A 23,947-nucleotide genomic window follows, 5' to 3' on the forward strand; every position below is an offset into this window, starting at 1 on the left:
AGTAACTACACACATTCATAAGGACGCACACACTCATGATCTCGAGGTGCACTCGCGTTGCATGACGCAGGTCGTCACGCGCCACTAATTTTATAGCATTGAAGCGGTCACTCGATGTTTAAAAAATGACATGAAATTGTATGCGTGTTAATTGTTGTGGTTGTGGTAGAATAAGGGTGCCTCAAATTCAGAATCGTTCAACATTTCATTTCTATTTCATACTCATACTATAATCGTGATACTAATCCGCGATGTTGGTATAAAAATATCAATGCTTAAATACGTAATATTTAACAAAAATTATTTCAATATGTCACGAAAATACTGTCATGAACACTTTAATTTTTTTCAAATTATGTGTACAACCTGTAAGGTTACATACTGTAAAAACGCTACGCTCCAAGCGAAATAGGAGTTGCCCTACTTGCTTTTATTATATATATTACTATGGCGTAACATGTTTTTATATTAAAACAAACATTGGTCCTTTATCAATGTAAGTCAACTACGGCCAGTTTTGTTGATACAAACTTAACTAGCAATAAATGACATCAAACATGGAGGATGGATGACACAACCGAGCCATTGAATCCGGCAACGACAATATAAATGTATTAATAGTATAGACATATCACATCAATTAGTATAAATAAGTAGATTTTAAGCCCGTGACCATATTTTGGGCATTGTCATCGGTCTTTTGCAAGGATATTCCAACGGACAAACGGCAGTTTGTTTACTGATGAAAAGTGGTTATCGCTGCCTATAGACGTTTACGATATTAATAGTCTATACTACCTCAGCTCGAAATCTAATTTTTCCGTACTAAGAGAGTTTATTTTGCTTGGTTCCAGCGCCTGGGACGCTGGCTTTATTTCAGAATTTATTTTTTTACAAACGGTATTAAACCCATTTAAAAAATGTATTTGTACACGTACACATGTACACGTGTTCTATTTAATTCAGTTTTAGTTATCCGACACATTCAGTATAGCGGTTTTCTTTTAAAATTTCGAGGTAACTTTGTGCCTTATTTCTATCGTGAAAATTTTTAGGAAAGATGTTTTCACACCGTATAGTGTATTAGTGTATATCCTCAATGTTACTATATATTTTTCCCAAAGTGATTGACTCAACACTTTCACTGTTATGCGGAACCAACCAAAGTCATTTGAGGTAGTGTCTATACACTACCTCAAATGACTTACTAATATATATATAGATAGACTCCTAAGAAAGAAACATTAATATCGAAAATGCATTGACGGCTGTAGGACGTAAAATAGTACGTATGCTCTACCAGTGATTTTGCTGGCTCTCCTTGCACTTTAATTCGAAATACATCAGCTGTTTTGCGGATAAAAAGGTGAAGTTGAATTACCTATCCAGGCGAATTCTGCACGGGTAGAAAATCCAAAAAAAAATCCCAATCATCCGTTCAGACTTCTATTATGGTCATGTAAGGATTCGCTCTGAATAATTTAAAAAACTTCATGGTTAAAAAAAATGGAAGAATGGTTATTTTTTTCGTCATCGACGTACGAATAATACAGCTACATGCTTTTACAGGGTGTAATGTCAGGTGTATCCAGACGATTATTCGGCAAATGTAAAAGATTACTTTATTTGTAACAGTTTCGTCATCTGTAAACTTATAGTTACCTCTTAAAGTAGGGAAACTAAAGCCACTTTAAGAATGCCAAATCATCGGGGATAGTGCAATTTTGAATTTTGAATTGTGCAATAAACAAAATTTTACTGGAAAAGGATTTAACGTTATTACTTTGTTATTTCAATGGCTACGCTTTCATTTTTGCACAGTAAACATTAATTTATGTTGTCTACGGACTGATTACAATAGATTCTCGTAAATCACGCTAATTGGGTTGCCATGACATTTACGCGGATTTGATTTAGTCACTAAATTACCGAAATGGAAACTCATAATCCAATGAGTTTCCATTTCCAAAGGTACGCGTAATTCCACTATACTTCACGATATTAAATGTATGGAAATGTTTATTAAGAAAACAATAGAGATTCAAAAACTTACAAGATTTTTTCAAGAGAACAACAAACACTTGTCTCGAACAAACTTCTCTTTCTGCAAAAAATTAATAATAATAATAATAATAATGATAATGATGATGATGATAATAATAATAATAATAATAATAATAACGCACACACTCAACATAGCCCCGCACTACGAAACCCTGTGTCGCGTGTGTCAATGACATAGACAACCACAAATTACACCCAAACTCACGAGAGAAATAAAGGTAGGCCTTACAAATATTTCTCCCGGCCCGGGAATCGAACCTGGGACCTCTGCGTAGCAGTCCGGCGTGGTAACCGTTCGGCCATGGAGGCAGTTCTGATTATGTCTTTAAAGCGATTGATAACGAAAATAAAAGATTTCACAAAAAATAGATCTTCAATACTTTGGCTCTACATGTATATATCACTCTATTAAAAACTATGCTATTGGTATTCTTATACAATATTATTGAAAAACTATATGGTGCAGTTTTAGGTACAGGTTGGACAGGTACGATTGAAACCATTTTTGCGCGGTCGGTCGACCGCGAATAATATGTCCAGATAGAGTTCCATAATCCCCATACAATATTGATATATAATGTAAAATCTGACAAAGCTCGTTGCGGGATCCGTTCCACAGTGTCGTTTCCCATTAATTATTTACACAAACGTTTTAGACAAAATTCTTAATGAACACAGGGTCCTTTTTCCAGATGACACCTCTATTGTGTTTAAAGACAACAAAAACCTATCCTAAATAAAGTAAGTATCTAGCTCAATATTCACAATTTATGATTAAATATTGATAACACAAAAGTAATACAAAAGCGCACACAGCACGTAGTCAGAAAAATTATCCAAGATTATTAGCTTCATTCAATTACGCCTTTTAGGTGATTATCACACTGCACCGCGCCCCGAGACCGAGCACGGGAGCGGAATCACGCAAGCGGTGCCGGAAACACAGATCTGCGTCAACGCGCGGTTTAATCTGCGCGGGGGCAGCGGTCTAGTGGTCCCGCGTCACTTAATGTACTCGCTTCGCAGTTGATAGCCGTAGTGATTGTATATGTAGCCGAGATCCTTCTTTGACAAGAATGGTTAATAATACAGAACTCATTCAGGACGATGCAGTTATACTGCATATTTGGTTTTTTTTTACTCAAATAAAAAGGCACCGAAGATATTGGATACATTCCTTTTTACGACCCAGATCGATAATAATTTGAACTTCATTACAAAGATTTAAAAAAATATAAAGATAATTTTGGTCGATTTTCAATAGCAAATATAAATTTATCGACGTCGAGATTTATTGTAGAAAACTGAACATGTCCTTAAGCTTAAAAATCCTGCGGTACGCCGCGCCCCTTCGCGTGGGGGCGCGGTGAAACCGCGCGCACCGCGCTCCCGCGCGGAGAAGCATTATCAGTGTGTTCGACGGGGCGTGTTTTTCATACAAACTGAGGCACTTCAGTACAACGTTAAAAAACGCAACTCCGCGGGGCGCGGTGCAGTGTGATAATCACCTTATAATTAAAAAAAATTAAAACACAGACCTTAAAACTGTATTGTGTGCATTATACGCTTGTGCAAACGCGTGGCTCCATTATGGGGACTTAAAAATCGACTTCTTAATTTTTAAATGAATTATTGACTTTTTTTGTGAAATAACTTCACTACTTTTAATTATTAATACAAAGCTCGAACACTCAGAAAAAAATCCTTCGATCCCGCCGGATTCGAACTAACGTCTTCTGGCATACCGTGTCTGACGCTATACCAACTAAGCCACGGAATGAACCAGCGGTCCTCACGAATTTTTCTATGTGCTTGTTGTCGTGTCTTTGTATTTGGTTATTCAACGACTTTTTAGTTCTAACTACGTCACTACTTTTGTTATGATTATTAATACAAAGATCAAACACACAGAAAAAAATGTTTCGCCCCAATAGGACTTGAACCCATGACCACGCACAGTGTTTTTTTTTTACCCCTAAAATCGGACATGCCTCTGTTAATAAAAGAATCAGAGAAAACGTTTCATTCCAAATGCATGAGTAAAACTCCCATGAGTCTCACTATAATAGTTTTTTTTTTGGTGTTATTTTGTGGTTTTCTCTATTTTCTATCATCTTAGCTATTCAACAAGGATTTCTGATTTGCATTGTTGTCTGGACTGCGATTTTACTTTACTTTTTGTTGTGTCATGTGTATAAAAATTTATAAGGTTCCAAAAAATTTAAAAAAGTTGAGATTAACAAAAACATTTTCAATAAAAATCTACAAAAAGCTTACTAAATAAATACGTAATCCAAAAATATTTTTACACTCTAAGTTATTGCAACTGCTATGGACAGACGTGTAACTTATACGCACGAATTATTCGTTCCATCACTTGTTATCATAAAAAAATACAAAGTAGTATTACTTTAACAACACGGTCACAAAAGAGAAAGACAAATTTTATTTGATTGTTTCACACACGTATCTATAAATGACAGTGCACACAAATTGAGTTCCAAGAAATGTACCAAAGCATGTACCGTTCGCATGTATAAGTCTACACAGGGTGTCAGGAGAGCAAATACAAAGGAGCTTGGCAAAAGCTTTCCTGCGTTAAGAATCATACTTGCTCCGTTGTTAATTGTGCCCGTGTGGTAGGCGTGATTATTATCTATGCGTCTTTGGATTCACAAACTCCTACGGTTTTTAGGTGCCTAGACAAAAAGATGCACTACTTGTTTGTATTTGTTTAGTCTAATTAATATTCGCAGTAGATCCGTAAAGCAAATTAGCTATTTTGAGAAAGACATATGCGACGCATATAGAGTTATTCCATTAAAGTGGCGAATGACGGACATCTTAACGTAACGTGACTGACATTCGCGGCGCTGACATACGCTTAAATGTCCCGGTGAGCCCTCGCCTTTAAGTTTTTACATCAAGCTAGATACAACATTATTTACCCTTCTACAACTGCGACAAATGAGAGTAGCTCATGTTCTTTCTGTACTCGTATTTGTGAGTAAAATTAATAATAATAATGTAATATATTCAACTACATTATTTTAAGATAAACAGATTATGGAAATATACAGTGTAAATAATTAATTGTCACTACACAAAAGTTTTTTTCTAGAGCGGGATTATATTCTTACATTAATAACCTATGCAGCATTACAAAAATCATTACTTATAATTTTTTTATAATGCTTCTATGCGATAAATAACTGAATATTGATTGCGTATGCGGTGTACGACTTCTTGTCTTTTAAAATCCATTAGGCTTTGTTTCCGAGTAAAATATGGAACAGTGCACAGATTGCTTAATCTAGTTTTAGCGCATTCTACTGCCAATTCTATTTAGATTTCGGTCTGTACAGCGCGAATATTCAAGGGGATTATTGTTGGATACTGTTGTATAGTACTGTATTAGCAGTATTATATAGCATTGGCGATTACCAGACAATTTAATATCAAGTTCGTACATTAGATTTGCTAATCTTTGTATTGCGAACCGTCTACAAATCATTAACACAATTTTATCAGCTTAGAAATTGGTAAATCAAGCCGTAATATTCAATACTCCATCAACAAAATGTTCACTTAATTTGTTTGAAACAAACAAAACGCCTGATATTTTATCCAATAATCTAGCCACGTAACGCCTAGTTACCTATGCAAAACGCCTGACTAGTTTCTCCGACGAGGTAAACCGCTCATCACGTTAGTAAAATGCTGCCTACTAAGCAACAGTCTCTTTCACTCCTATGAAAAACTCCATATTCCGTATTGTTTCAATCACACGAATTTATAAGGTAGGTCAACTCAATTGGCATCGAATGAAGAGTGAGTTAGAGTAATTACCTATACTGAAATGGAAGTGAGAAAGATTCATCATGGTGGAAAAAAGTGTAGTTGCAATATACCGCAAGTATGCGACGTCTTATACTTAGCAGTATGTTTTTAATAAAAATAGCAAATAGTATTATTTGTATTTTAATACGTAATTGTTTTACTGATTCTCTTTAATTATTTTTGTGGCTAAATCATTATGATGAGTCAAATCGATATTAAGCATATAGAAAGAATTTAAGCACATAGAATTTCACACACTATACTTTGGAATGATCTCCAACCAGACTCTAAACGGTATACTCTTCTGAAATTAACTCTATAATAATAACTTTTCGTCACATTGAAGCACTAAAATGTCTGTCTGTATCTATCTATGCGATATGGACGTTTCAGAATGTAGTATTGCGATTCGGACGATTATCTGCGAACCTGACATTTGACCAACCCAGTCAATTGGCTATTCACGACTCGTGTTGATTCTGTTATATAAATTGTAATTGACAAATTCACGGTCTTTTTTCAATCTCATGTGACGCGAGGGTTGGATAGCAATCTAAATTATTTTTGCCCAACCCATTGTTAATTTCGCCGTATATGCAAATCAAGCTGATTTATTTGGTTTATTGTGCCACTTATAATCAAAAGCTGTCATACATATGCATGCAAAGACATGTTCAAACCTTTGAAGCATGTTCAACTGTAATGTATAGATATAAGGTTGAAAATTTAAGGTACTGCTTTTAAGGTATCGTGTTGAGTTTCTAAACCTCTCTTGGATTGTTAATGTTATTTTGCAATAAAGTGCCATCAAACGAATTTTACACATCCTTTGTCATGGTCGATTGCTTTTTTTCCTTTAATTACCTAATTGTACCTAAATTACCTACTTGGTGTCTTGAGGAAACTTGCGTTTTTAAGCACCTGCTTAGACACGCAAGTTTCCTCAAGCTATATTAATGTTTAGCTATATATTATATGAATACATATAAATGTACGTTATATACGTAGAATGTAAGTTATGTACGTAGGTCGTAGATTATCTTTCTAATAAGGTGAACCAATAAGTCATGCATTTATTTTTCCCAATACACATTCAGGTACGTCGACGACAGCTAATATGATTTTGTCGGGATCAAATAATTTGCGAGCGAACAGAGCTCCGGGCTGTGTGCCACCGCTCCCCCTCCACGGCCCCTGCAGTGACCCACCACACGCCCCCTGTTATCATAATTACGCACTATACTTGGTTACATCCCGTAATTATTTGAACTAAACTCACGTTAGGTGGTCTACTACCCATGACAAATTAATATACTACGTGTACGAGATTGAATTATTATTTGCAACTATTAATATTATAATTTGTTTTATTATCAATAGTGTAATGAGAACGTATCAAACAATTATACTACGTAGATTAATTGGATTGGAGATTATAATCCACGTAGACGTAGATAATTGCTAACGTGTAGCCTCGTTGCCAACTCATTTGTTGGTAGCCGTAGGATTTGGAATCTTAATAAAGCGTTAATTTTAGAATTATATATAACAATTCTATTTATAACAAGGCATAACAATTCTTTGAAATACTCAAACTATATTAACGTAATTGTTAATTAATATTTCCCTAGTGATCGTCTTCAGTTCTAACGACTTTACTTGGTGTCGTCAGTGGCCCAACTTTTGACGTTGTGGGTACTAGATGAAGATACTCCGGCTTCGATTCCCGCAAGAAATAAACTTTTGTAAATGGTTCTAGTGTTACTAAATTAGTCCGTGGAGTGAACTCCGTTCCTCTGATGGTCGTAGTACTTATAAGGAATTTCCTAATTTAAGACCCGGTAAAAAAACTAAACATATCCATTAGCTATAAATTAAACTTAAGAGTTAACTCTTGGCAAATGAAGTTCATTATCTACCAAAGTTGTGTGGAAAACTGTGCTTCATTAACCAGTATTATTCGCTACTTAGGGTGAGTGGCGTGGAGATTTCAAAACAACGAAATACTTTTGGCTCCAAAACTTATTCATACTACACATACATATTATAAAAAATGATATTAACGTATATTCTTCACTGCACCAAATAAATACAACAGAAATAAAAGATTAACAGAAAGTGAGCTAAGGTGGACTTATATCTAAAAGAGATCTCTTCCAGCCAACCCAGGGCAGTGAGAGCTCAGGTTATTTATTTATTTATTTATTTTGATGCATCTCACAGGAATATATAGTACAAATTTACAAATACATCACATGTGATACCCTGTAAGGGTGTAGCATAAATATACTTAAAGCTATAATTATTAATTAATTCACGTTATTATTATACATTTTATACATTAATATTATACATTACTATCATTATATCATCTTAAAGTAAATTATAATTGAAATTCTAATTAATTGAAAATTACATTTTAGGTGATCTTATCTTCAAAAAATTCAGATATGGTATAGTAACACTTTTTAATTAGGAAGTCCTTTAATTCTTTTTCAAATTTTGTATATTTTTCTATATTCTTTATATAATTTGGGATGTGGTTGTGAATTTTTATTAGCATGGCATGAGGAGCGCATGAATATAATTTTAAAACAGAGGGAGTGACTTTAAGTTTAGTTATAAACAGGCAATAGCGTTCAAGAGAGAATTAGGAAAAAATAAAATATAATAAACTATATAAATATAAAAGAAAAATCCATTAATTACACAAGTGTAATAATGAATCATGGTATTATTTAGTGTTGTAAACAACAGTGCACTGTCAAACGTACTATCACTTATTTGACGAAACATACCATCACGTTACAATTTCCATTTCTTCAACGTAGTTTTGGATTTCATTTTCCATTTTACATCAGGTGGAATGGAGACATAGCAGTAGAGCACCTTGTGAAAGAGTTCGTCCAGAGAAGTACTACCTTGCCTATTTCTACCGCCAAGCAGTAATGTGAGCATTACTGTGTCCCGGTTTTGAAGGGTACGTGTGCTGGTGAAATTACAGGCACATGGGGTTTGTCAACTTGTATCTCCGGGTGACGGGCGCAGTGGTAGATAGTGCCCCTCAGATCTTTGCGATTTAAAGCTCTGAATGGCACTGTAACTGCTATGGAAGGACGTGTTGTCTACCATCAGACGAACGACTTGTTCATCCTGTCACTTGCTATCATAAGAAAATACAAGTTCCGCAACTGCGGGCAATCTTCTTAAGCCCAATTCTTTCAGTTTGTCTCCAAATAAATTGTGCATCTTTTTTATACCATTAAATGTATAGGTACAAAACAGGAATAATAATCTTATGTGTTTACCAATTGTTATATTTACATTTACATACCTTTAATATTTTTATACCTCCACACAAAAGTCCACAAATATATAGTAGATGGTTTGGAAGGTTATGTTGCTCCTTAATATTGTAATTTAATACACAGAGATAAGTCAGCCTACCTCGAAATAATGGGCATAATTACTATAATGGCTATGCATACGCACGTTACCCCAAATCCAGTATTAAAATTTTCGCTTCAATAAAGTTTACACACAAATTATACTTATCTTAATAAACATATTCGTAAATTTTACTAGGCGTTTAAGTCACATACCTAATAGTTTACATTATACTAATTTTTACGACAGAATTTAATTATGACACAAATTTATGCACAAACTGTCTTATATATTTGTTAGAGAAAAATAAAACGGTAGAAAATACCTTAAACATAATGCAGCGCACAGGTACTGTGCTAGTAGGAGTTATTGATTCGACATATATTTTATTGTTTTGTAATCCTGTAGTAAAAAAGTGCTTATATTAAGCAAAAAATTTTTTTTACTGAATTATTGAATTAAATATTCTGCTAAAAATGTTTTTCGTTAGCGCCAAACACATAAACGCTTCATCTATCTATCAATATACCACATATTTAACAGTATATTAATTATAGGAAGTGAACCTATTTTATCGAATCTAACTCGCGTATATTTGTTTTTAAACAAGCCAGCGTTTAGGGCCTTTTGACCACCACCTGGTCATAGCTGATGGAGTCAGCTGACAAATATATGCGATTTAAATCCGAAAAAATAGTTTCATTTCCTACGTGTAACAATCGCGAAAACCTACAAATTCGAAGTATTTAAATTCTCTATATATGAATAAATAATCAAATATGAGTTATAGATTATACACATGGGAAATGAAACTATTTTTCCTAATTTAAATCGCGTATATTCGTTTTTTCAAACAAACCATAACTTTACCACCTCAGTCAACCATGAGACCATGGGACCTGTAAAGGGCCCGAAACGTTGGTTTGTTTGAAAAAACAAATATACGCAATTTAAATCCGGAAAAATAGTTTTATTTCCTATGGGTTACTACCATCAAGATGATAAATGTTATTATATAAATGTAAGTAGAACATAATATATAAAAAATAAAAGTACTTGAACCTAAGGTTCCATGCAGCATAACTATGTTGCGAAGTAACCAACATAAGCATTTATTTTATGGTTGAAAGCAAATTGAGCGGTGCACGTTTACTATAAAATCAGAAGAGGTTTATCTTTACGTTCATCGAATGTGTGTGGAAACACGCTAAGTATACATAGGCTTGGACGACTTCATTCACCGCGTATATGAATATTTTCACGTTAAAGAGGAAAATTATGTAATAAAAACTTACGCAAAGCAAATGGAAATCATTAAAGGACTACGTGTACACCTTAGAATACCGAAAATTAGACTGTATGTTTTTCTTTAGTTGCATAATGACCCGAAAAGTTTGTTAAATTACTTTTAAGCAATTACGTAATTAATTAATTATTTACGTTTGTGTCGAGTAAGTGGGAATAAATATTTAGTAAGAAACAGATGCTATCTTTTTGCAATTACAAAGAGGGCATCTCTTTAAGAACTGTAAAAATTTATAATATTAATATTATATTATATTATATTGAACGCAGAGCCAGAAGACTTATTGGCGACGATAAGCTCGAATCTAAACTTTATAGTTTAGCCCACTGGCGCAAAGTTGCCCGTCTGTAGGTTTTTTTACAGAATATGTTTCGGTGAGTGTGCCCATGAGCTCCATCAGCTCATCCCGATTCAGAGTTACGGCGGGATATCATCCTTACTTGGTCGATATTCCCTTCAGGCGTACTAAGCGCTTTTCACCATCTTTTATTATGCCCACAGCCCAGAAATGAAATTCCCTGCCTGCGTCTGTATTTCCGAATCCATACAACCCGGGTATCTTTAAGGTGCGACTGAATAGGTATCTTCTGGGCAAGCTCGTTCCATCGTAGATCCTACCTTTGCTCCAGAGCTAGGTAGTGGTCAAGAACAAGTCCATTTATTTAAAAAAAAATCAATAACTAGAATCACGCCTTAGGGTGCTTTTTCACTTACAAGGCGAAACGAGAATCGAAGACTCGCCGGTCTACTTCCACCGAAAATTGCCATTAATAGCTGTCGCGAGCTTGCGCTGTTCAGTTCATCTAGCGACAAACACTCGGTTAAAGTAACATGTACCGTAAATTATTATTATTAAATATGTTAACGGAGAAAGATTCAGACGAAGCCATCTTTTTTTTGGATCTCAAATCGTTCGTACCCCACAATCTCGCAGTTGATATTAATAGCCATCGCGAGCTCGCACGAGATCATACGGGCACTCGCGAGCTCGCGCGAGATTTCATGTTTCCGTTGCAGTTAATAAATACTCTATGTTAGCAACAATACGGTTCAATATTACATCAACAAACATTTCAATTGTCGCTTCGCACATCGTCGTCAATCCAAACCATTTCCACCGAAGATGCGCTAGGAGAGAATTAAAATTTTGCCATACAAATTTCAATCCTCGTCTCGCCCCATCTCCTCTCGCCTCGCCAGTGACAGTGCCTTTACGGGTCAGCCTGAACACTTTCAACTTGGTGAATGACTAATGCTATACCCGTAAAATTCTGTTGGTGAGGTATATGAGCATCAGTGAAGATTTTGTGAAGAAGTTCATGGTTGCTTGATTATATTATAGATCATAATCTCAATACAGAGAACTAAAAAAACCGACCTCAAAAGTACGTGGAATTACATATAATTACCATGTTTTATTGAAATCGGTTACCGGGTAGTGCGCAGACCCGAATTCATCGCCTAGTTCGGCACTAAAATATAATAAAAATCGATTCTCACTTCTCAAAGTATATTGAGAGAAAAAATCAACCATTAAAATAATTGCTGCTTATAATAAAATTTAGGCGCTATTTATAAAAACGAATCTTCATGAGTGAACAGCCACCGTTATAAGTGGATGATTTTCTTCAAAATTAAATAGGACCTGTATGGAGATACCCTTTTTCCACCAAAAATACAATCATGAAAATCGGTTCACAAATACCGGTGTTATTGCTTAACACACATACAAAAAAAAACTACAGTCGAATTGAGAACCCCTCCTTTTTTGAGGTCGGTTAAAAATATAGGGTCATGCTTATAGCCCTGTGCAAAATTTTCTCAACGCTCGCGCTCTTGAAATTAGAGTGAAATCTTTAACCTTTTGACCTTTTGGATTCATAAGCAAGGTATACACGACGTCCTAATAAAGTATCGCGTAAAACCTGGACGCTAACGTGTAGGAAGATTAACGGAACCGAATGCGAAAAAAGGTGAAGGCTTTCGCATGAACTCCTGTTCGTTACTTTATGTCCTTTATACCTTAACTACAAAGTTTGTGATAGTCTAAATTTTATGTAGATTCAATTTTTAATTTTAATAACGGTACCTCTTTTTTAAAATTATTATTTTATAGTATTGTGTTTTATTAAAGGAACGTCAATTCTTAAAGTTAAAAAAAATCATAAATAATGTATTACTTTATCTATGTGAAAGGTTCGATCATTCGAATTTTGCATTTATATGTATGTATATGAAGCCATCTCATAAAAAATATTTTTACTATTTCATTAATATTCAATGCATATAACTGAACACGCGTTTCATCTTATAGCAGCATCAGAGCTCCTTGTGAAAGAGTTCGTCCAGGGAAGTACTGCCACCTTACCTATTTCTGCCGCCAAGCAGTAATGTGAGCATTACTGTTTCGGTTTTTGAAGGTGCTAGTGAAATTACAGGCACATGGAACTTGTCAACTTATTTCCCAGGGTGACAGGCGCAGTGGCTGTGTCCCCAAGATCTTTGCGATTGCGTGTCCATTGACACCATGCGCACGACTTGTTCGTTCTGTCACTTGGTATCATAAAAAAAAAATTTGCTACTCTTTTGACATAAATAACCAAATATGAAGTCAATAAGTACCTGATAAGCAAACTGTAAAATTCAGTTGTTTTTAAAATTGTTTGAGAATTCTGTATTCAAGCCAAAAACACGGTATAAACAAAATGATCAAATTAATATAATTATTAAACCGATCGCTTTGACTAAAATCTAATTAACAAAGTATTATTAATTATGTTAATTATGTTCTACATTAATCCCGTAATTAGTCATTAATATCCAGTCAATTAAGGGAGGTAAAACATGAACATCCGCTTTTGTAATTAGACTGAACCCGCACATATGCGCCCTAACAAACAAACTTTGTTGAAAATTTGTTCCGACGAGGTTTTCTCCTCTAATGACTCTATTGCAAACAAACTAAATTAGCAATTATCTTTCTTGTACAAGTCTTTGCTAACTTGCGTAAACTGTAATGTAGACAAGAATATCACTACGAAATTAGTTCTGTAGTTCGCAAATGCTGGAATCAAAAAGCGTGTACACATTTGGCATTTGACATGGTGACGTTCTGACTCAGTTGGGAGCAAAGTTGGAAAAGTTGTACAAGTTAGAAGACAGTAATAACATCAGGCGCCAACGTTCCATCTCGTATTTACATGTATAAATTAAATTCAGGTTTACCGCCGACTCACTAAATAAAACGCCATCATCCTTTTGTATGAAGCCGTTCACAAATAACCGTAAAATAATCGATCTTATAAACTTTGGAGAGTTGTAAAATTCGAGAACCAATTAGTTGTTCTCAAGTACCTACTCGGTAAAATTACGATGTCTCCATATAGCAGGCGAAGCAAGAATAAATTTCTTGTGGCAAAAAACTTTGCTAATTCAACAATGCAAGACCGCAGCTACAGGTTTTTTTATTGTTTAGCAATCTTTTGCAGGCACTGCTCACTTTTAAACGTTCGATAAAACAACAAAAACACAATACTATAACAGCAATGTTACAGTAAGTACGTAAGTAAGCATATGCCTATATGCATCGTACGTACCGGTAGCGAAATTCAAATGATCTCCGAAAACGTTGGTTGAAATGTTAAATATTTCACCCATCAAATTTTTACCATGTAGTACAGATATTATTTTTACTAAGAATTTTATAGTGTTTATTTTTATTTTATTATACCAAGTGATGAAACTAGCAAATCGTGCACCTGGTGGTACGCGACACGCCTGTCCATATCAATTGCAATGCCACTCAGAGAGCTGATGCTGGTGCTGAAGGGCCACTGCCACTGTGCCCGTCACTCTGAGACTAAATGTATTTGGTTCCCTGGACTAACTCGTTCACGCTCGGATTCTACTAAATATAGTCGCAATTAATATTTTCCACAAAAAAAAATATCACCACATGTGTACATCATGCAAGTGGACTGTGCTATACAATAATGTGAAATGTACATCGTGTTGTAATAAACTTTTGTTTTTCTTATGTAGTGAAACAAGAAATCTAACACAAAACTCTATTTTGTCGCAACTATGTGACAGAATGAAACTTCTGGTAGTTGATATAAATGCAATTGTCTTCTGTCTGGGCAGACCGGCTAGGTAAACCCGGCGGCGGTAAAGTTCAATAATCGATCGCTTGGGGCTATTGCTGTCCTGTGCCGATTAGATAAACCTAACACGTCCGCTTCATCTATTTAAAGCTTTAACTTAATCTTGTAAGAATGTTACAAAAAGGCTGTAGTCTTTGATACTTTTTGTTATTTGCTGTCTCCTTTTAAATAAATAAAATTCCTAATTATACAAGGACTGGAATCTAAGGCTATTTTTTTAATTTTAAAGGTTTTAAAGCGATTTCTTTGTTAAAAATTAAGCTTATAATTTATGAAATAACTGTATTTACATTTTTACTTCCCCATTAGATGGTGTGTTATGCTGATATTAGTAAAAACTGATGTAACTACATTATTATTCCAAAACAAAATCCAATATTGTAAATGGAAGCGGTGGCACAAACAGAACAAAAGTATTTAAGCTAAAGTGTATTGACGACTTCAGTGGCCCAACGGTTAGCCCTGTGGGGATGCCGGATTAGATTCCCGGTAGTACCAATTTGAGAAAATAACTTTTTGAATTTCGAATTCGAATGTAACCTTTCTGGGTGTATCGGTTTGTACCTCCGAAGTCGGTTGCTCTGACGCTCCTAGTACAGGGAATTCCCTAGTTTGAGACCGAGCAACTAATTGTACATACAATTTGTATTAACAAAATTTATCTAATTAAACTAATTTCGAGAAACTACTCCTACTATGTACATAGTGAATAAAAAAAATAACATTGAAACAAAACAATTCATAGTGTTTAATTTACATATGTCAAGGTAAAAAATAAATTATTGTTCAATAGAACAGGTATTTACGACGCAATGGCGGGACAATGTCTCGTTTGCAGCCGTTGGCCTAGGCCACCCCCATCACCTTCCGCCTTGTAAAATTTAAAAGTCAGTCGCTAATATCACTGCATCGCAGAATTCTTTCCTCCATGGTCTTGTTTGCATAGGCCATTATATCACCCTACAAGTTACATAGGATTGAATAATGTGAAATAAATATTACTTACGCTGCACCTATGTAAAAATATTAAAGATAAATTGGTTGACGCATAGATGGAACAATAGCCATGTGTCTTATGTATTTTGTATTATTTGTATATAGAGAATTCACGTAAAATTCCAGTGGACAATTTCCGAAATATTCTTAACGAATTATTGTCATTTCAGTGCATGAGTTGAAAAATAACGCTTACTGTTGCATAATATACACTAATATCAAATCTAGCAAAAGTCACTTTTTCTCAACATAATATATAAAAAATTATCAACGTGAAGTCGGTACACCTAAGATATCAATTAGAACACTAACATATTTAATAAGAATATTTCGAAAAAGCATTCAATATTTGGTAGCAACATACATATATAAACAAACTAAAGCAACCAGGAAGGTAACAATATTGAGTCGCGCCGCCATGTATCTTCAAGAATCAATTAGGCGACTGGAGGCTGTCTCGCCGTCCATAATTCATACTGCGCCAACACGTCTTCACAACCCGCCTTTCACGTCACACGAAGGTACGCGCTCAAACAAATTAGTTTCCTCTGATAGTGACTGTTTTGTTTAGTTTAACAGATAAAAGCACGCCGTGCGTGGCTTCCAACGTGATACGCTGTATTTTATAGACTTACGCACAATTGTCTATGCATCTTGCACACAAAGCCGCTAAAATAATATAACGAGTACGTTAAATACTGCCTCTGTGGCCAAACGGTCATCACGTCTCTGGTCTGACACATCTCTCTTTCACGTCTCTGGTCTACCACGCAGAGGTCCCAGGTCCAATTCCCGGGCCGAGAGAAATATTTGTATTGCCTACATTTATTGTTCTCGTGAGTTTGGGTGTAATTTGTGTGTCCATAATGCGGGGCTATTGAATGTGTGCATTTATTCATTTATTATTATATTAGCTGTAGATAGCTGTAAGAATGATTTAAAATCAAAAATGATTTCAAACACTAGACAAACAAAAAGTTATAAATAAACATCCATTAGTCTACGAATTCGTAGCACTCTCGTAGCGTTTGCGTAGCCACTACCTTTAACGATATTATCTACAATTTATCCCTTCTTTATACCTTAACGACGAAGAGTGGCTTAGCTTTGATTACTTTTATAAGAGTTCTTACATTAAGCCCAACCTGGGTATCAGAAGTACTAGAATTACAGCAGATAACTCAATGTTGTTTTAATTTTAAAAACCAACCTACAAAAGTGATCTTAATTATTTATTATATCCTATATGTATTTTTATCAGTTACGCACCTCTGTCATTTATTCTGAACTCAGCTCTCCGGTTGACTGGTAGAGAATGACATTAAGTTCGCCATTTGTACTAATTTGTGTGCAATGTTTAAATAAATAAATGAATAAAAATTATAACATGACGACATGAAAATTTATGGCGTGAATATTACACAATAATTCCAAGACAGCAGTGGCACTAGCACCTCAGATTAACTCAGATTCTCATGAGATTCAGAACTCATGGTACACATGAATGACGACACTCATTCAAAGTTTAAAAGAAAATACTAATGTACGAGCCTTTTTTATATAGAACGCGAATTTTATAAATTTGGTACGAAAATACAGTTTTATCCGTCGAGTAAATCTGATTTAACCAATGAATAACTAGTTACGCTTACTTAATTCAGTGCAATTAGTGCGGAGTTCTCTTTTAATGGTCCGTTAACGAAACCTTAGTCAGTCATAACTTCATTACTTGCCAAAGTGTCCATAATGTGCTAATTCTTACTTAAATGACATATTGTTTCTTTAAATGTCCTGTTACCGGAGATGCACAGTTGTGGATTATGAACAATTGAGTTTCTCTAGGAATAAATCAAAATGAGGTACTCCTCATTTTTATCACATTATGTCAATCGTTTGTCCAGTTACTCATTTAAAAAGGTCTTCTATCTCAAAGTTCTTTTGTAAAACACGATCCGCGAATATTAAATTTTTTACCGAAAAACTTACGAAGTCATGAAATGCGATCATAAATTCTCATGGAACCCAAATACTGGTGAAACGAAATCGGAAAATTTTTATCTTTATGGACACAATTTTAAGGTATTCGGATCCAAGCCACAGTCACGTTATGACCAAGTGAAACATCGGAAGCTCTGTACATAAATACCGTCCCACTCTCCAACACAAAGTCACGTTTTTATTTACAAACTTTCATTATTATGTTGCTGGGGCGCTCACTCTGGTGATACAGTGGCTGCATTGTTTATACTGTGAAGTATCAATATGAATGCAAATATTTTGCTTCAAATAATAAATAAAGTCGTACAGAAAAGTGTGTAGTTAGAAAGTATTTAGTTACAGATTCACATTCTTCATACATCAAGGTCATCTGTGAATAGACACGATGTAAGTGCTGCAAAATACATTATTGGAGGTGAACGACGCGGCCATAGTCGCATTTCAAGGAGTTACCCCATTATTTGCGCACACCAAAGCGAATGTGAATAAACAGCGCCAACACGCGTGACTAGAATGAATAGCTTCATAATATTCACAAGGAATGAAGAACTCGAAAAGATTCGTGGCCCTCAAAAAAATCGTAAATTTTATTCAATACAAAATGGCGGCCCTCAGTATGTTTGACGTAGAAACGAAGATATTTATTCATAAAAATGTCAGTAAATAATATGAGGTGGGCGTATGGTAACTTAGCACTGAGAGCGTGAGTGGCAAATTATGTTAATATACTATCCACCATTGCTACAATGCTTCAAAATAAACACTCCAAACACTTTTTCAGGTTTGTTCTGAAAGGAAGTGGAAACGGCACGGCGAAGTTAGGTCGTTAAGTGACGTGTAAGCAATTACTCAACTCGCGAAGATGCAAAGGGTGAATAACATAAAGTGAATGACAACGTTAACGCTCTTTCTCTTACTTATGTACTACTGCAAATAACGACGAATACCATATTTCACGTAGAATTTCCAAAATATTAAGGTTATTGGAATACTAAAGTCTTCATGATAATTTATACAATCTCAAGTCAGTAACAAAACGAGGGTAAAAGTAAATGAAAGTATTTAAAATTTCATTGATTAGAATGAATTATAGGAGAAAAGCAGCTTAATTCGTTCAAAAATTAATGTAGTAGTCTTAGTAATCATCATCATCATCATCTCAACCCGTTAACTCCCACTGCTGGGTATAGGCCTCCTCTTTTGCACGCCAGCTCAATCGGTCCTGTGCGAATCTCATCCACAATCTTCCGGCCACCCCGACAATAACATCCGTAATAATAAGTCTTAGTAATAATAACTTTAAATTTTCAGACTGCACAAAAGCTCTTGACTTGAACGCGCTCTTGCCTAAATTGCCCTTCATGGACTTGAAATTCAAATACAAAAAGAAGGCAATTCAATGTGATTAGAGTCAAAAGGTAAAGCTATATAAAACGTATATGTGGGTCGTAAAAGGATTGTGGTGGCGAGCACTAAGTATATTGAGGCGGATACATTAATTATTTAAGCCTGTGTCGATGGGACTGAGCGGCCTGTTCGCATATTCCATTCATCCGCTCATTCGCCAATTCACTCTTTAACACCTTCTTACGGCTCGCTCCGCGGCTTGAATAAAATATCATACATCCCATGAGAGATGTTCACGACTCCGGCTGATGACAAGAATATAGATAAATTCTTAATTAAGCGAAGACAGATAAATTCCTAAGCCCGTGGAGTAGTACTAGTAGTAGTAGTTTGTAGTAGTAGTAGTTTATTTCAGTTTCCTTACACCACTGAAGATTCGGGAATAAAATGTCTTATATTTCATTATGACATATTTCAAATTTAGCAAGGCAAATGTTTTATAACTTTTGTGGTTTATTACGTATGCGTGTTAATTTTTATGCAGTGTTGTATTATCATTAGAGAATACTTTTAATCCAGGTACTTATTTTTCTGCATTTTCGGTAATTATAATATAATAATATTCTTATTAATCCAATTACAGAACGAAGAATAAGTAACAATTAACTAGTCATCGCGTTTCAACTTGGCCGTTACCTTAATTAGTTTCACCACAAATCCCTTACTCATGCCTTTTTATGTAGAAAAAGGTTACAGTGATAGCGGTGCAACATCCAATTCATTCAGGTTGACCACCCAAAATCGAGGGGTAATTTTTAAAGGCCTGTGACCATTCGGAACGTGACACGAATCTCAGGAGACTCATCGTGCATTTCCAAAGGTTCCTGTAAGCAACATGCTCGCAATTTTCACACTAAAGTGAAATCACTGCGTCATGCCGCGAATTTACTTTGTGGTCGTGCTTCGGGCTTCATTTCCACTCAAGAACATCTTCACTCTGTTACCCGCTAGTGAAAACTTACATTTATTCCTCAAAACGTAATGACCTAATTAATTTGTGTGGCTGTTGTTTCTCTATTGTTCGAAGGTTCTCAACCTAAACGCGATTCTCAAACAGAAAATACGAAAGTCCAATTTATATTCTGCTTGGATGTCTCATTATGAAAATTGGCATACTTGGTCAAAATGACGCCTCTGCTTTGAGATTATTAAAAGTAAATTAGCTTACAAACGAGTTATTAAATTCCTAAAGTACTTGACATTCAATATCATCAAATTTTATGTAAGCTTCAAATCCATAAACATTAAAGCCGTACTTAAAAGTAGAGTGGAAAAATATCCGACATATTTTTGAAATGAATTTCTTTCTTAAAAAGGGGCAATCCTGCAGGTAGCTTTTAACTCGTAGCTTAAGATGAAAACCTTACACAAGGAAGCCTATTCTAATTTAAAATTTAAATGGCATGCCATTACGTAGGCTGTCTTAAAAAAGGTCGTTGGGACACGAGTCCCGGACGTGCCACGTGTAAGCCCTGACTCCCTGAACGGTAGCTCCCTCCGGCCGGCGGGACACCACTCACAGACATTTCAGGAAGACATACGACACGCTCATAAATTTTCACGCAACTTTGAACCCACGGCGTTATGGAGACCGTCTTACGAATATTTTTAGGCTAACGAGTGTATTATACGAAATGGACAGTCCTAACTAGTTAACCTAGATTTACATTCAAGTGACGTCATATGTATCACTTAAAAGTAAACTAACAAGACGTTACGCGTCATTGATTCGTATTTCAACAAATGAACTGGGAAAAGAAAAAAAATTATTCCTTTTTTTTCAAATCAACTATAAATTTATAGTAAAATTAGTGTTCTCTCAGGTAATACGTACGTACGTAGACAAATATTTTAAAGCGCTAAACTTCGAGAATTTTTTCCATTAAAGTTTTAAAAAAACAAACAAAGTGGCGCCCAAACGTCCCTAGTGCGGCTAATTTACATGTCGTTTGAATTCAGGGGCTGCCCTTCGACTCTACGAAACTCAGCTGTTTTGTCTCTAGACGCACCCTACTAATAGTCATGCGGCGTGCTGATTATGGTCGTCTGCTGGTGATGGAAAAATGGAGTAGAGTATCTATTATTATGTTACCCACGTAATATATGTGTATTACAAAGAATGATATACTATGTAAAGTAAGTTACCCAAAATTCGAATAAGTTGTGTTTGGAATGTATATGCATTTAATTAATGTTATTGTGGGATGTTGTGGCGTGACCAATAAATATGGATACGTCAAACCGATAAGAGCTTCTTGAATTAAGATGACCTCAAGAGAATATAAGGACGTGTAATTAAGTGAACCACAGCATCGGCAAGCGGATGATATATGTGTCCCCACCGCCGTCGCCGCAAGATAACGCGTCCAACCCTTATCACTACACGCTTCTTACCGTTTGTCATAAATTTTATCACTCCGATGAGCGGACGCAAGCGAAGACCTCTTTTTTCGGATTCTCTCCTCCTCCGAATTAACGACCCGTGAACTCGTGAGCAAAGATCCGAGAATCTATTTTTTCAGTCACAGACACGATCACTCTGACGATAATTACACTGATTTGTTTACTTTTTATTATATCACTACACTATATATGGTTATATTTTCATATTAAGCATTCGTGTTAGTTATTATTCCAGCAAATTTTATTTTCGTCAAATGATAAACTATAATCCAAAATAGTTATCATATGGCAAAGTTATCACTTTCAAAGAACTTCAATTCAAAGAAGTCTGAGGACGTCTTTATTACAACTAGTTTTGAACAGTTTAAAATGTTAACACTGACGCAATTCCTGCAGGCAAGACAGTTTGAGGTTGTTCGAACCTATCGCGCTTACGCTGAATGTCAAACGTCGGTGAGGGAAAGCGCGGCACGGGTAGTCGACGTAAGGTCCGTCGGCAGTCGCGGTGGGCGGCCGGCTGCGGACTGCGCGGATACCGCGCGAGTGGCGGCGAGGTGCCGGCCGCGTGCCCGCCGCCGCCCGGCGCACGCGCCCCGCAGAGATCGATACACCCCGCCCCAACCGCTGCGGCGCCCACTGGGGCCGCAGCCCACCGCACACACACGCACCCTTCCCGACCTACACTCGAAGCACATTCGTTTTTCCTGTGTGCCTGATTTTTAACTTATCCTCCACAATCACATCTGCGAAGCTTAAGTCCACACTTTGACCGAAATGTCCATGGCGCTTCAAAAACTTTCTGAATAATCAGATAAAAAAAAGTTTAGAATTTATGCGCTGAAAAAGTAATTGATGCATAAAGTATTAAAAAGTTCTGTTCCCTGTGCTTTTATTTACATATTTTTATTTACGATGCGACCAATAATATAACCTTACAACCGTTAAATGAAGGCTGAGAATTCTCTCATTTCGTGGCTATTCCCTGTCCCAAAAGATTTGTTGGGGCAGCGAACAGTAAAAGTTTTCTAGTATTCTCTGAGGTTGGTTAATGCGGCGCGTAAGCTCGCTCGTTGCGGGTTCTTATATACTAGCGGCAACTCGACCGTCGCGACTGGAGCAATATGTCCAACCGTAACCCGGTGCTCGACTGTCATCCATTGAATTACACGTTCAAGGGTTTCCGCTCATGGCCCTGCCGCTCCCGTCGTTCCAGTTACATTAAGATTGTACTAAAAAACATAAAATTAAAAAAACTACATAAAATTTGTTGAAATAATCCAGGCGCCCTGAAGTAATTTCCCGGTTTCATATACATTACTGCTATTACAAGTCTTTATTCAATTGGATACCCACCAATAGAACTAAGAGTAACATAATTTTTTATTACAACATTTGTCATAATGAACTAAAGTAGAAACGAGATTTTAATTATTTTACCATTTGAGTTAACAATTATAATTTTTTTAAGTTCTAACTATTGTGTGAATTATACTATAGTCACTATATCGTCACTACAGTTACAAACCTACTTCACACAAGTCGAAAGGGCTTGTCTGCAAAATGTCTCCAGAAGTTATAAACATTTGACAAAATCTTATTGTCCGACTGGAGAATTCAACCACTTGTGATTTTTACGATACCAAGTGAAAGGACAAACAAGTCGTAAGCGTAGTGGTAAGCCACACGTCTGTCATAGCAGTTGCAGTGCCACTCAGAGCTTTAAATCGAAGAGATCTGAGAAGCACTGGCACTGCGCCCGTCCCCCTGAAACATAAGTTGACAAGTGACATGTGCCCGTAATTTCACCAGCACCCTTATCCTTCAAACCCGGAACGCAATAATGCTCACATTACTGCTTGGCGGCTGAAATAGGTAAGTAGGCAGTACTTCCCCGGACAAACACTTTCACAAAGTGCTCTACTACTAATGTTAATCACTTTCAGTCCACAATTTTTATCATTGAATTTTCATAGAAATATGACAGTAGCAGGCATAGACCGTAGATTTTAACAAAAGCCATGTCGCAGCTTTCGAAATTAAAAAAACACCAAGAAAAAAGATCTCAGAATTGCGAATAGTCTGAGTAGAATTCAACAAACCGCTTCAAAAGTTTCTTTATGCAGAACACATCTCATAACTATACATAGAAGCAAACATAAATAAATAGACGTGGCATTGATAGCCCTCATTGATATATTAGTGGTGGCTGGACAGAGAATGGAGTACAAGCAGAAAGGCAATAGAAATTGATTGCTCGTTCAATCAGATCCCGATAAGGGCTGAAAGAAAACAACCAGCCATCGTCTTTGATAACTAAAAAGGCGGCTTACTAATCGCATTAATTGGTCTTTTGGACAATAACCGAAACGATACCTCTACTAGA

The sequence above is a fragment of the Hyposmocoma kahamanoa genome, unplaced genomic scaffold, assembly GCF_003589595.1.
Source record: "Hyposmocoma kahamanoa isolate Upper Pololo Valley unplaced genomic scaffold, ASM358959v1 102, whole genome shotgun sequence".
NCBI classification, from domain to species: domain Eukaryota; kingdom Metazoa; phylum Arthropoda; class Insecta; order Lepidoptera; family Cosmopterigidae; genus Hyposmocoma; species Hyposmocoma kahamanoa.